The sequence below is a fragment of the Acartia tonsa genome, chromosome 11 (assembly GCF_053477335.1).
Source record: "Acartia tonsa isolate MP-2025a chromosome 11, ASM5347733v1, whole genome shotgun sequence".
NCBI lineage: Eukaryota > Metazoa > Arthropoda > Copepoda > Calanoida > Acartiidae > Acartia > Acartia tonsa.
The window spans coordinates 41352763-41360606 of record NC_137270.1 but is presented as its reverse complement, the minus strand read 5'-3'; the positions used below and the strand labels follow the sequence as shown (position 1 = coordinate 41360606).

General features: G+C 35.5%; 1 long non-coding RNA gene across 1 annotated transcript; it reads left to right on the top strand.

Moving 5' to 3' along the window:
* The first annotated feature begins 4294 nt into the window (after positions 1 to 4294).
* Positions 4295 to 7623, top strand: LOC145331770 (uncharacterized). Its single transcript, XR_013883895.1, has 3 exons — positions 4295 to 4965; positions 5726 to 5812; positions 7567 to 7623. It is a non-coding gene; the product is annotated as an uncharacterized LOC145331770 (long non-coding RNA).
* The last annotated feature ends 221 nt before the right edge of the window (positions 7624 to 7844 follow it).

The following is a 7844-nucleotide window of genomic DNA, read 5'->3' as shown; positions in this document are numbered from 1 at the left end:
GGTGGTGTTAACCAATCTGCGTGAAAATGGTGATATTCCCATAGTCTTATTATTGATTGAAACCGAGAAATGATCCACAAAACAGGGTAAATTTTCTCCCAAAGAAACATTGATTTTAAGACTATCGCACTGTATTACCAAATCCAGTTCACCGAGCGCCCTAACTAGTTTTTTACGATGAGTCTGAATACTACTTTTAGACAGAAAATGGTTCTGTAAACAGCGAGTTTCGGGGACAATTAATTTACTATATTGTTGGTAGGAATAGAAAATCTCTAGTGGTAACATGTCATCCTTTTCCTTAGCGTTTAAAAGTGGGAAATATGGTTTTACAGAGTTTGTGAACCATACCATTAAGTTATCAATATTAGTTTTGTAGTAAGATAATTCGGGAATTAGATTTTCAAAATGTTTTTTATCTTTAAGTTCTAACGCTAGCGTAATTTGGGGATCGATCACTAGATATTTTTGGGCACCCTGTTCTCCTTCAAATGTAAACAATGAAATATTAAAGATGTCTACCGTTCGCCAAGGAGAAGTGAATTTTTGTGCGTTATCAGATTTATCATCTGAGATAATTCTATCGTAGCCTATTCTAAGATTGTGATCTAAACAATTGTTTCCCACCCAGTGACTGCCCAGGTAACAGCCCGCTTTTGTTTGTAATAATTCAACAGGCTCAGCCTGGACCCCTATTTGTTTTTCCTCAAATGTCCCAGGGATAAAAATGCCGTTAATGGTTACGCCGTTTCCCTCGCAGGCGGGGTCGATGCCGTTAAGGAGGTCGTTGGGGTAAGTAAGCGTCCCGTTTACCAGGAAACGCGTGTATGACATCTGGTGTTCATACACTGAGACTGATTTTCCTTCAAAGTTAAATATTTTAGTTTTGGACATGGTGTAACAGTCTTCATAAGTTACGAGGCTCGGTATCTCCACGAGTGCTGGAGCAGCGAGGTGGATGTGGCTATATCTGCCACAATACCAGTAATGAGTACTGGTTCGGAGGTGGCAACGGATTCCAGGTATAATTTTTCTTTCAACCTTTTGAAGTAGGTGAAATTGTTTTTGTTCAATATTGGTAATATTAAGAAACGCAGCGCATTCAGAGATTTTCAAACGCGGATTTTCGTTTGCTACACATTGAGTCGCATCTATTTGTATTATTTCGGACGCATTTGATTTTGCCAAAATAATAAAAAGCCCCAAGAATCCCAAAATAAATTTACCTCGAGCTCCTGGTGCCTTTGCCAAATGATGCTGCATTTTATTTTTATGCTTCTTGTTTTTCTCTGAAATATGTTAATTAGTTAGTTTTAACATATATTTTTTGTTTATTTTCGTTATTATACATACGTAGATTAAGCTATATACATTTGCCACCTTGGTTTTATATAATTATACATTTTATATACATTTTATTTCTTCCTTTTAATTGGGTTATGCAGTCCGATTTGGACATGTATGCGGTTATCCCCCCCTTGTGACCTAGTTTTTCTTTCTTCTTCTAATATATATTTGGGTACTATGCTTTGTTTGTTAACATTAATAACCTTTTCAGGGCTGGATTGTTTGGGTCTTTGTGCGAAGAAAGAAGCCTCGGAAGGGACGGTTTCTTCCAAGAAACTATTTTCGACGTGGATGTTAGGACCGGATGACCGATCTGCGCCAGGGGGTTCTTGGTCTTTGGGCTGTGGCTCAAATGGTGAGTTTTTTTCCATTATATCCCCTCCCCCATCACAATCCACCTCCCCCTGGGGTAAGTCCTGACTAGTTTCAGGGTTTTCTTCTATAAAATCGTCACTATCGTTATCTAGGTAGGTAAAATCGTCATTTTCCATACCTTTATTATCGTTTATTTCGGTTTGTCCGGTATTATCTATGGTCAAGGTTATTTCCTCAGACGGGACAATTTCCTCAATTGGAAAGACGTTAAAGGAAAGTGTTTCCCCCAATAATTCTACTTTAGAATCTATTTTTCGTATTTTATCTCTACTAACAACTTGGTTAGTTTTTATTGGATTTGATCCAAAGGGACTGAGTTCAAAAAGGGCCTCTGAGAATTTTTTTGTTACAATAAAAGGACCCCCATAGAAAGATTGCAATTTTTTACTGACCCCTATCTTGACTAGGTTAAAAAAAGCAAAGCATACGTCGTTAACGAAAAGGGGAGATGAAGCCTTTCTAGATTTATTTTGAAACTCTAAATAGATTTTAGATTTTTTGGAAACCTGTGCAATAATTTCTTCCAAATTTTTTAGGTAATTTAAGTAAGACCTGCAATCAATGTCTTGCCTTTTCTGCAGGATTGGAGAAAAGAAATCGAGATTGAGAGTTGGTTGTCTGCCGAACATAAGGTAATATGGCGTATACCCCGTTCTTCTAGACGTACTAGAGTTAATTACAAAAGTGGTCAAAGCTAATTTTCTTGCCCAGTCTTTACTTTCGAATCGGTCATCAGATCTTAGACCTGCATAAATGCTTTGATTATGCCTTTCACATGGGTTACTATTAGGGTTTCTTGGGGGAATAAGTTTAGTTTCGATACCTAATTCATCCATAACTTTTTTGAAAACTTCCCCAGTAAAATTTGTTCCCCTGTCACTCCTCAATGACCGAAATAAGCCGTAGGTGGGTACCACCTGTTCAAGGATAACCTTCACCGTGCTTTCCACGGTGGCGTCCTTGATGGGGTGGGCGATTATGTACCTAGAGAATAGGTCAACTAGGATAAATATGTAGCGGACATGTTGTCCTTGGAAATAGTTAGGGGTTAAAGGACCGATAAGGTCTACTGATACCTGGCCAAAAATCTCGTGACTAATGGCTGAATGGGTGATAGGTTGTTTATGTTTAGGTACCTGTCCTATTTTTCTTAGGCAGGTGATACAATTTTTGATGCGTGATTCAACAAACTTATTAATTCCTATAAGGAAGAATCTTTCATTTATCTTGCGTATTGTTTCGTTAACCCCCTTGTGACCTATAATATTATTATGTGCTAATTCAAAAACTTTATTATATAATCCAATGGGTACGACGGGTCTTTCAATGAATGTTCCATTGCTAAGAGGTTGTCTAAATATTAGAAGTCCTTCCATAACGTATAAATGTTCTATTAATTTAAAAAGGACCTCTTTCCGGCCGGTTAGTTCAGCTCTTTCAAAACTCGACAACTTCTTTTTTTCGAATATCCACATACGAATGTCAGATAATACTTGATCTTTTTGTGTTTCAGATTGCCAAACATTGTGCACACCGACTTCCGAAGCCGCATGTACCTCAAAAATCTGGTCTTGGTAGGGGCAATCCTGTTCATAAGGATCCAAGGTAAATGAGCTAGTACATTTTTCACAATCGGTTTCCTTATGTTCTTTGCATAAAAATTGCCCTCTAGATAGATTGTCGGCATTGCAATGGTCCCTACCCTTCCTATGAATTACTGTAAAGTCAAAACTTTGGATAAAGAAAATCCATCTCAGAGTTACACCATTTATTGTTCCTTTTTGCCATTTTTTGTAATGAACTAAGGAAATCGAATCTGTACGTACAATAAAGTTTCTAAATCTTAAATAATGAAGAAAGGTTTTAAGAACAAATACTAGACATGCTAATTCGCCTTTATAACTTGGATAATTTTTCTCTGCCCCGTTACATTTTTTGGAACATATTCCAATAATTCTTTCTTCCCCCCCCTGTTTTTGGCTGAGAATTCCAGCGAAATAACTTGTAGAAAAATCTACATCTACTATAAAGGGGTTTGGATTATCCCACTGGGGATAGCCTTTACTTATAGAATTTGAGAACATATTTATGAAATTTTCCCAATCTTTTGATAGGGAATCGGTCCATTCGATAACTTTATCGTTTCTGTGTTCATCTAGGGTACAAGAATTTTTTGCATAGGATGGGAAATAGGCCCTATAATAATTGGAGAAGCCCAGGAAACGCTGGAGTTCCTTGCCTGTCCTGGGCCTGCTCCAATTTTTAATTTGTTCTAAATATGCGGGGTTCATTTTAAGTCCTTGGGAACTGACTATATGACCTAAATATGTACATTCGGATGTGAAAAATTTACATTTGGCTAGATTTAACTTAAGTTTTGCTATTTTTAGGACTCCGAAGAGTTTTCTGAGATGCTTCAGATGTTCCTCAACATTCTTTGAGAATATAATAAGATCATCAAGGTAAGAAATTATAAATTCGTATAAGCCAGGGATAAGGGTTAGGACTCTGTCCATCAAATGGCAGAAAACACTTGGCGCGTTACACAGTCCGAACGGCAGTTTCTTGAAAAGATACTGCCTGTTAAGGGCTGTGAACGCTGTCAAGTGTTTACTTTCCTCCGAAATGGCTAGCGCATGGAAGGCGCTAGTCAAGTCGAGGGTGGTAAATACATTGCCAGTGCCTAATTTTTCTAAATTACTAGAAATCAAGGGAAGGGGCCAGTTAATTTTTCGTGTTACACTATTAAGCGCACGAAAATCGATAACGAACCTAAGTTTGCCTTCCCCCCCAGCCGTTGGTTTTTTCTTTACCGCAAAGATTGGGGAGGACCACTCGCTGTAGCCCTCCTCAATGACGCCCCCCCTTAGCCAGTTTTCAAGTTGTTCTTTTAATTTGGCTTCGTATAATGGGTTTAATTGAATGTTTCTAGCCTTAATAGGTTTAGCCCCGGGGATCAAGTCTATTTTATACTGTAAGAGATCGCAGTTACCGATATCGGCATCGTCAACCGAAAATATATCGAAATGATCAAGGCATAATTTTACTACCTTTTCCTTCATCCCTGGGTTATTTTTGATAAGATCACTATTTTCTAAGTCTAATTTTTCTTTAATGAATTTAATTCTTTTAAGAAGTGTAGTTCCTGACAATTCATTTATTTGATTAATATTTTCATTGCAGGAATTTGGGGAATCCGATTCAAATTCAAAGCAATATCCAACTTTAACGTTATTCAATAAGGTAATATTTTTTCCTGCTAAATTAACAAAATTTACCCAACATTCTCTCTTCTCATTTACATTATAAATACCCTCCATAAGCATCAAGCCGTTATGGCTTGTCATTTTAGAATTATTTGGGGATATATACAGCTTCCTATTTTTTTACTGGATAGGTATTGTTATCACCGTTGTATTCCCCCCCGGCAAGAATGTTGTTTTCTTTGCTAATTTTACGCATGTTTTATTTTGTTTTAATGTCCCAGTCCCCCCCTGGTTACTCCAATTTATTCCTGGGATAAGGGAGTTTTGTTCCGTATGAACATTATTTGTAGGAATCAAGGGTATGTTTTTACTTTCTTCAACTATGTTAATTGTCGAATTTTCTATTGGGATTTGCTCGCCAGTGGGGAGCTCGAATGAAAACTTATCTAGTAACAAATTAATTCGATTAACTTTGAGAAATTCATATCCTAGATTTATAATTTTAGACGTCGTTTCAGGGATGTAAAACGTTTCTTCGAATATTTTATCTGACCCATCAAAGCTGAAGTTTAAACTTACGTGTCCTATGATATTTACTGGTTTTAAATCTACAGACAGAGCGCTAAGATTGGCAGGGGTGAATGTGATTTTATTATCATCTAAGATTTCTTTAGAAATAAGGGACCTAAAGTTGTTTCCTGTATCCACTAAAGCGTGTTGCAGGAATTCCCCCCCCACGGGATTAAGAACTTTTAGTTTTGCACAGATAGGCATTATAAAACAAATTATATTTTTAGTCGAAGCCTAAGATGCATATTTTCCAAGATCCCCACCTCAGCGGTTAGACGATGGTAATCCTCACACAGAGATTTCCTGTGTTCCAGGTATAGTTGTCTGTCGAATCTTTTTAAATAATGAAATGTTTTAACAATATGGTTAATTGTTGAAATAATTTTATATAACTTTCTGGGTTTCATTAAGTTTTTATTAAGCGCTTTTCAGCTCCAGAAATTTCTTAATAAGCATGAGAATGTTGATAGTTCTAAAGAAACTACTAAACTTTAATACGGGTCCTTATTTATATACTTGGATATATGATAAAAACCTATCGGAATAAAATCGAACTAAAAAGTTTTCGAAAGATTGAAAGGCTACAAAGTAGCTTAAAAATAAGTGTTCAGCTTGTAACTAACAAGACATTAAAAACAGACTGACTTATTTTTTGACTTATATCTGTATTTATACAAAATATAGTTTTACTAGTTAGTATTTGATTCACAATATTAAATAATATAAAGTTAGCGCTGGATTACAGCTCAAAAAATATTAGATATGGCTAATATAATAAAGAGGATCAATCATGACTGATTTATTATTCTGATATTGTAAGTATTTATACTTAATTTTTCCACCTATGGGGTAGAACGAGTTTATGTATTTACTAAAGTATAATTAATGCTGAAGTCAGCTTCAAAAATAAGAAGTGGTTTGTAGTAACTGCTTTGATAGTAACTGGCCTTGATTAATAATATACATTCACTTTTATATAGTGACCTTTTATTCCGCTGGTAATCCTAGCGGAAGCTAATAGAACTAAGTTTATTTTATTCTGCCAGTAATCCTAGCGGAAAATAATTTAATCAAAATGTTTTAAGATTTTATTAATCACGTTTTAAGTGATTAAAGTTTTTAATTTTTAACTGCTGCTTGATTGCAGCTCAAAAAATCAGAGAGGAAAAGATAATTAAAAATCTTCCTGAACAACTGAATTAGATTTGGAAATTCGCTCGTATTTATACAGATTTTCCAGTAGACCCCCCCCCCCTTCTTATTATTTACTTATATGGACCGCGATAGCATTCTAGGCGACATCTTTCGGATACATAATAAATTAAATATAGTTCTATTATTGTCACTGTACAAAATGCAATAATATTTATCCATATGAATAAGTTATTATACATAATTGCTGAAATATTTCAGCTACAAAAATCAGAGGCTAAGAGTGTGCAACTCTCAGATAAAATTGATACTGAGGATTTAACTCAAAAATCATTGTTTATATACAGATAATTCGCTTAAGGTCCCCTAGCGGTTAAAAATTGAACTAGAATGTTTTAGAGTCTTATATATATATACACTCAAAATATACGATATTTACATTTTAGATAGATCATGCGATATTAAAAATAAATACTACTAAATAGAAAATAGGTATTCACTTGTTGGCTTCTTTATAAAGACTATTAGATTTTAAAAAATGGAAATATTAAGTGCATGTGAAATGCTCCTCAGGTTACCTCCCTATTTCCCCCAATTTCCTGTATCAGCTACATTTGGATAGGGAAGGGAGGGGAAGGAGTTTATTTTGTGTTGCTTAGTCAGACTTAATAATAACAATTTGTTTTATTTTTTCGCGCCAAAGCATTGCTTGGCAAGGGATATTTGATATTAAGGAATTTGCAAGTTTAGCTTGACATGGGATATTTTGTTTATCTTTCATATCAAAATATGAAATTCATTCAGCAAATTTTTATTTTCTGGGATAGGGACAATTAATATCGCATATATCCACTTATTTTCTACATCTAATGGACGTGATTTTTAACAATCGCTTGTACATATTTATCTATTTCAGATTCCTCGCTGGCTTCCTGATCCATTTGGTTGATAGTTTTACGCGCATACTGCTCAGGTATTTTATTACTATTACCTGGAGCTTTTCTAGGTGGTGTGAATTTACTCCATGTTTTACCAAAGCGGGACTCAGGATGTGGGGGCTCCCCAGCTTTCTTTTTGTTGCAATTCTGCACTACATGGCCAGGGATATTACAATGCCAGCATTTAATATTTTTACTCCTCCCATTAAAGGCTCCTATAACGCCCTCGATTTGATCCCAAGCAATAGGATCATCC